At 36.9% G+C, this 8,044-nt stretch overlaps 1 long non-coding RNA gene across 1 annotated transcript; it reads left to right on the top strand.

Moving 5' to 3' along the window:
• Positions 1–3,500: 3,500 nt before the first annotated feature.
• Positions 3,501–6,138, top strand: LOC125219859. Its single transcript, XR_007176218.1, has 3 exons — positions 3,501–3,584; positions 5,101–5,163; positions 5,941–6,138. It is a non-coding gene; the product is annotated as an uncharacterized LOC125219859 (long non-coding RNA).
• The last annotated feature ends 1,906 nt before the right edge of the window (positions 6,139–8,044 follow it).

Raw genomic sequence — 8,044 nt, 5'->3', positions numbered from 1 at the left:
TTCAAGGCTAGGCAAAGGAAAAATGAGAAGCCGGCTATTTTACCTATTAATACTCTTATCATATTTTATGAAATCTTTTTATTTATACTTTTTTATAAAATTAATTATATAAAAATAATATTTACATTTCGTTTTTTCAGTTCATATTTCTTCCTTAATGTTAATATCCAAAAAATGGAACTTCTAATTGTCAACGTATAGAATATAATCTTAGGAATAATTATACTAAAATCACAAAAGAAGTTTATAAAATTTTGGTAAGTGGCATGATATCTGAAAATGATATGTATAATCAAGACTAATTGGGTTGTATACAATAAAACTAACATGTGATCGCTCCAATGTATAATCAAGAAAATTAGTCCTATCTATATAGGAGGAAAACATTTAATTAATCATGAGAATTTTAGGACATATGTTTAAAATCAAACATGATTATATGCTAATAGAGTAAAAAAATATGCCATCAAATAATAATGACGTTTGATGAATCTTGAATTGTGATAAACTTGTATTTCATCGTTTTGTTGATATGATTATTGCGAGTTTATAGCTTTCAATTGTGTATTTATGAACAATTGTGTGATTTTAGAATGCGCAAGATAACATGTGAAAATAAGGCAGAATGATGATTTTTACTCAAGGCAAAGTCAACTAAGGAATGAAGTCAAAATGTAAACAATAATCAGCCTACCAAGATGATCTCCAAATGCTATTTTATGACAACCATTCTCTTCGTCTTCTAAAGATCTTCGAGTGGGTTCCTGACACGCCTCAATCGGATTCTGGTAGAGAAAGTTGTGGTCGTTTTACGAACACTACGCTGTCTAGAAACTTCTATTCAGACGGGTCACTTTGGCCACTATTGACCTGGACGGGCCGATTTTGCAAGCCTTGGAGATTTTAGAGAGATTGACCCATTTTGGCGGAATCTCAGCTATGGACACATGATTTAAAAAAGAAAAGACATGCTTAGGTTCGTTCCATTCCACTTCGATCTACTAGCGCACACTCCTACACAACTCAAGAACGCTCTTGGACACTAAATTGAGGAGTGAAGACTTTGAATTTAAGATTGAAGTTTCCGCTGAGATTATTCATCCCTTGGAGTATCTAGTTTGCTATTTCTTACTATGTTTTTGCTCGAATTAATTATTTTAAACTTTAATTTAGCTATGAACGTAAGATGCTAAACTCTTTTTCTATTATTCTTGGTGAAGATGCATTGAGTTTATATATTTATCCCATTAATTTTTTCTTACTTTGCTCGTGGTTGTTTGAACGGAAACGTGTACCTTTTTCATTCAATTGATTAGCTACCTATTAAATGTGTTAGAGTTAGTTAAATTAATCGGGAGATGAGATAATTAACCTACAAATACATTAATTTACGTTTTGATCAATAGAACTCCGGAGAGTTGAGGTCACTGGTGGAACCAGTATAGGGACAAACCCCCGCTCCAGCGGGGGTTGCCCGCCGCCGGTCGCTCACTTATAGGTAGGAGGAGTTGAAGAGGTTGAAGGGAAGGGAGAGAGGGAACACAACGGTGAAAGAAAGAGGAGGCGGAAATGGGTGTGGATAGACGAGCGCAGAGGAGAGAGAAAAGGGAGGGAGAAAATGGGACAGAAGGAGAGAGAAAAAGTATTTTCCTACTACTACTACTTCAATATTTGTCAGTTGATTTAGTGTATAAACTCACGAAAGACTATGCAAATTTTTATTTTGAAAATTATATTCATTCTTAAAAAGATTTGGTACTTTTATAAAATCTTTAAATTTTTTGCATTTTATGTGATAAAATGTCATACATTAATCACTAGTATTTACTTATGTTATTTTCTAATTATCTTATAATATCATAATCTATGTATATTTTTATTACTCCATATGTTCCTAAAGAATATGCACTTTGGGTTCGACACGAGTTTTAATGTAAAATTGGTAAAGTAAGAGAGAGGTAGAGAGAAAAAGTAATTAAAGTATTGTTAGTGGATAATGAATCTTACCTCATAAGAGAGAAAATACTTTCCAATATTAGAAAGTGCATATTCTTGTGGGACGGACTAAAAACGAAAGAATGCATATTCTTATGGGACGGAGAGAGTCATATAAAAGGTATTGTTTTCTTTGTCTACAATTTAAAGTTACATTTGGACTCATCATGAGTTTTAAAAAATTATTTGACTTTGTAAAAGAAATGAGTGAAAAAGTGAGTAAAATTTGAGTCTTCTTTTATACTCTATATATTAACGATGGTAAAGAATTTGTACCATAAATTGACAATTCTGATATTGTGGCACTAGTAGAATAGGCTATCCGCTCTTGGAGATAATAGGTTATTAGTGCCACGTTGGCATATTTGTAGTTAAAATTCAGCACCGACTTCTTTAAGTTTCTGGTTCCGCCACTGGTTGAGGTTTCCAGTGAATTTGGGAGTTAGATGTTAGGCTTTGGAGGGGATTTTGATCCCAACATCTAATCAACGGAAATCTCACCTCATAAGGGGGTTTAATCTAATTAAATTACCGACCTAACAACTCTAGCGACAGACAAGGGGAATTGATTAGATTATAGTTTGAATATGTGCATTGGATACTTGTAACGCCCCGAATTTTCGTTCCCTTCCTTCGGGATAAATCGGATTTAGTAGCTTAATCTATTCCCTTTAAGAAGCCGTGTAATCGTAGTTATCGTGGTAATTTTCAACTTTTGGATAATCTAAGTATTTTCGTTGGAAGAAATAAAGTGCAAGGAAATTTACATTTCGAGGATAAAAGTAAATGCCATAATTTTATTAGATAAGTACTTGGAGGAATTTAAATACAATAGTACGTGTTTACATATGTGAGAGTGACAACACACACATCTATTCTACACCCTTTATCCTACAACACTAATCAACAAGTTTGGAAGCTAGCTATTTTGGTGATGGAGCCAAGGGATCTCTAGAGGAGCATCTTCTTTCTTTCTCCCTCACTCTCTTTCTCGATTAGGGAGCAGCCACAAGACTCCAAAGCTCCAGCCATGTACCTGCAAATTAGCACAAAAATGGGGTTAGAAGATGACTCACAAATAAAGAGGAAGGGAGACACAAGCTTAATTAGGAAAGGGAAGTAGTAGGCAAGGTAGAGGCTGCAGTATAGAGCCTGAGGTCAGCCATTTTTGGCACATTCTCAACTAGCATCAAAGAGGAACCAAGACAAGAGAGCTTAGTAGAATGAGCCTCTACACAAACCCAATATAGACATGAGCAAAATTTTAGTTTTCCCATCGATCAAGGCTGAGGAAACAGCCAAGAGAGAGACAGCCACACATACACCAAAGTAGTAAGAATGACTTGAACATGAAACTCAAAAGAGGTAGAGCTGGCAGCCCCAAAATAGGAGCCTTTGCCTCCAAGTCTCAAGCACAAACTGCCAAAATGGAAGCCTATATAAGCAGCCCCAATCTCCTTCTCCTCCCCTCATTCTCAACACTATAATTTCACCAAATAAGTCAAGGAATATAGCAAGGAAGGGAGAAGGAGCAAGGGGGAGTTTGAGGCAGGACATCGGTCCCACCCAAGAGGATTCATCAAACTTAGGTAACACCACAACCAAAAAATTTGCATCATGTAGAACAACAAATAGATAGCACAAGAACTTAGAACTTCCATAGGATCCTCACAATCAAGTATGGATCAGTAGCAAGAGCCATCAAGTCTTTACACAATGAGCTAAAAGCCCCAAATGAAAAATTAGAACTTTAATACCATAGCCAAAGATCATTCTAGTGAGCACTCAAAAGATTGGATCATGGAATTTAAATACTCCAACAAGATCATACGAAATACCATCAATCACCAATCTACTAGAATTTAAAGAAATTGAGTAAAGGAGAAAATGGGAGGTGAAGGGGCTGGCGGGCGACGAGCGAGCGTCGACGGAGTCCGAAAATTTCCGCGGAGCGGCTACAGAGGCGGCTGAGAGAGGAAGAGGGAGACGAGGCCCTCCTCTCTGCCGCTGGATTCGCCTAGAAGGCGACGGAGGCAGCGGCCCTGCTCGCCGAAGCTGGAGGCGTAGGTGCGACGGCGGACCTCGGAGCTCCAACACGCGAGCCAGAGAGAGTACGCACAACGCTAGGAGCTCCCCGACACTTGCTCGGCGGCGGCGGCGCTGCGATCTCCGGAGAAAGAGAGAGACCCCGACAATGAGGGCTCGACGAAGAGAGATAACTTGAAGAAGAGAGAGAGCTCGAGGAAAGAACGGCGGTGGAAAATTCGTCGGAGGCGGCGACGAGCTGAGGATAGGAACCGTCGCTGCTTCTCTGTTCTTCTAATTTAGGGATTTTTGAGATTTGGACTAAATTGGGGTAAATGTGCAAAATTGGGAGAAGAGGCGGAGCCGGCGACGCTCCGGCGACGCAGAGAGGCCTCGATTCGTCGGAGAGACGGCGATTTTGCCTATGAAGAGAGTAGAAAACCGCTGCTGCATGTTCTAAGTTGGGAATCGATTTTTAAGGGAGAAGCCACGGTGGAAGGGGAGTATATAATTGGATTGACTCCCAATTTAATTAATTGTTGGGCCTAATGAATTGAGAGGGAATTGGGCTAAGCTCCATAGGAATTAATTAAAGAGTATATTTTGTGATGGGCTATTTTAGCTTGGGCCATATGAGTTAAATGAGGAGATGAGATATTCCCATTTAATTAGTGGGCCAAGAGATTTATTGTTTGGGCCAAGATTTAATTATGAGAAGTTGGAATTATTTAAGAATTGAGATGTAACTCAATTAATTAATTTCCAAATAATTTATTTAGATTCCGGGAAAATAAAGTAGTAAAGTGGGAGACGCGAAAGCCGACCGGCGCCGCCCCGCGACGCCTCGGACGGCCGCTAAGAAATAGGAGGAAAGAGAGACGACGTTCTCGAGCCACGAAAATAATTAAGTTTAATAAAGAAGTGCTATTAATTAAATTTCCCGATTTAATTAATATGCAAGTTTCTAAAAAAAAAAATTCCTAGAAGTGAACAAAGGATAAGAGAATTAATTAGGGGCATGCATTCCTATAAGTATGAGAACTTCTTAAGTCTTATTAGTACGTTCTTTGCTTTCAAAAGGCTATCTCTGCAAGTAAAGGCGGAGTGAGGAAAAATCAATTTAAGGAGTTTTAAGCGAACGAGGTGGGCTTTCTATTTAAGATACGATTGTTGCCTTTATGTTTAAAATATGGGTTTTATGAAGAGTGCCAAGGTGATATGAAAAGTACAGTTTACATTTACAGTTTCATGAACAATATTTTATGATGAGTGCTATTTACATCAAGTGAAAGTGATGTTATTTAGTTATGTGACATTATGTGTTGCTTTACGGGTGCTTGTGAACTGTCAGCCTTCGTTGATATTTTGTTCGGCTTTGACCGATAGAAATAAGTTTAGTCGAAAATGTTTATGAGGAAAGGAAGTTTTTTGAAAGTTATGTCAAGCCATGTTTTGTTTTGAACTTTGCCTATCTGATTGTCTAGCAAGGGCGATGTCCCTACTAGACCAGGAGTTTGTGAATTAGTTTCACCAGGAGTTGTGAATTCGTTTCACCAGGAGTTTGTGAATTTATTTCACCAGGAGTTGTGAATTAGTTTCACCAGGAGTTGTGAATTCGTTTCACCAGGAGTTTGTGAATTCGTTTCACCAGGAGTTTGTGAATTTATTTCACCAGGAGTTGTGACTTCGTTTCACCAGGAGTTAAATCAGATATGGCATAAGTTCCAGGAAAATAGAACAGCAGATCGCTTTTGATAATGACAAGGAAAATGATTTAGTGTTCTCGGATCTTTCACTTAAAATCCCGAGTTTACTTAGGAGTGACTTGACAAAATCAGTTTTTTAGTAAAAAAATATTTCGGCACCTGTCCACTGAGTACACCAAGTACTCAGCCCTGCATATGTTTTAAAAATGTGCAGGTTGAGCAGTGATGACGGCGGGCGGTGTTGAGCATAGACGATGAAGATCCTTCGATAGAATAGTACTTGGATGCGTCGTGTCTCCATACACGATGTCATCTGCTCTTGACTCTTCCGCTGCAATGTAAAAGTCGAGATTTCATTCTCTTCTACCATGCACTCTGATTTATATATATATTCCAAGTTATTTCAGTTCAAGTTCAGTTGTGCCACAGTTTTCCCCTTTCTTCCCCGCTTCTTTTATCCTCCCCTAGTCGCGATTAACCGGACTTTCTATCCTTAGAAAGTGCGGTCGTGACAATACTAGAATTCTACTATCATCTATATCATCTTTTCAAATCGTATTTAAATGCCCAAGTTTCACTTGTGTTAATTTAATTTTGTTTAAGTAGTTGATTTTGAATAAAAAACTATTTTGAATATTTTTTATAGTAGTTAAGATTGGTCCATGGTTATTAGGTTAGCACATTGGTCTCAGGATACGATATACTTACTTGCATTGTTGCATTAGATACACTTGTAGGTTGCTTAGAGCATTAGTAATGGTTGGCCGATGGGAGGGCCTTCCCCATCGGCCTCATCGGCCAACCATTGCGGTGAACGGGCCGTCGATCTCCCCCCTCCCCCAACGAGCCGATATATCGGCCTATGCCGATGACGAGGGTCCTTTGATCGACCATCCATTGTGGAGCAAGAGCCGATCATCGGCCCTCTCAAGGTTTTTTTTTTTTTTTTTTTTTTAAATTTTGTTGTGAAGGAGTAGAGAAAGAGAGATAGAGGAAGAAGAAATACCTGAAGGAAGAAAAAGAGCAGCTGTGAGTGAGGAAGAAGAAAAATATAACCCTAATTTTTTAAACTTCTTTTATTAATTCTAATTGGGCTTACTAGTGGGCCAATAAATTTATTAAATACTCCCTCCGTCCATGAATAGGAGTCCCATTTCTTATCGGTGCGGGTTTTAAGAAATGTTAAGAAAAGTGAGTGGAAGAAAGTTAGTGGAATAGGGGTCCCACTTGTATATATTAGTTTTAAATGATATGTGAGTGGAATGGGTTGGTGGAATGTGGGGCCTCTTTACCATTTATGGTAATTATGAACCGGGACTCCTATTCGCGGACGGAGGGAGTAAATAATAGTATCAATTTTTTAGTATTCCTAAATAAATAAGTTGTCACATATTTAGGTTTTCATCTAATTATTTAATAAGTTGTCACATGAGATCAATTAAAATTTATTTCATGTATTATATTATTTTTGTATTTAAATTTATTTAATTTTGATAACATATTAAATATAGAAGTGAAAAATAATTAAAACAAAATATTGATGAGGTGAAAATGAAATGGAATGGGAGGGTCCTACAGGAGGGCCCTTCCATAACAGGGAGATAGACCCTTTGGACAAATGCTGATATGGAATGGGAAGGCTCCTTCCATTACTAATGCTCTTAAGCAGTAAAATAATTGAGTCCAATTGGTTGAATAATTTAACATATATAAGGATAGTTTATGATGGGTCATGACATTGACCATCTAATTTAAGATTTTTAAAATATTTTGAAACATTTTAAAACCTGGAGTATTTTAGAATTCAAATGGTTTCTTATGGTATTTGAATTTCTAATTCATTTACCTATTATTATCTTATATTAATAAAAAAATTAGTATGTACGTATATTAAATAAAAAAAATATTATTTTTTATAGTTATTTATATTATAAAAATAATTGTTGAACTGTCAAATTAATTGTTCAATAAGACAGGAATACACAATAGTGCACCTAGGTCCAACCCACTGAGCTAGCTCATCTGGTTCCGGAACAGTCTATTCAAGTTGCGGGCTAATCAAATTATAATGTTATCTGACAAAAAAATTTCAGTCAGTAACCTTCTAAATTTAACGAGCTATTTTGGCGAGCCCATAAGTTTTAGGCTGCATTGACATCCAGACATGGTTGGTAACTAAACTAGTGGCAAATTTTCAAATTTTCGTTATATTCGTTTTTTATGTTCTCTCTTTATAATCATTCATTCATATTATTGTTTTTGTTTTTATTTCTTATATTTACAATAATATTATACTATAAACTCAATAATAATTTGTG

This window comes from Salvia hispanica, chromosome 4, assembly GCF_023119035.1.
Source record: "Salvia hispanica cultivar TCC Black 2014 chromosome 4, UniMelb_Shisp_WGS_1.0, whole genome shotgun sequence".
Lineage (NCBI taxonomy): Eukaryota > Viridiplantae > Streptophyta > Magnoliopsida > Lamiales > Lamiaceae > Salvia > Salvia hispanica.
Note: the sequence above shows the minus strand (reverse complement) of the source record. Positions and strands in the feature narration are given on the sequence as shown.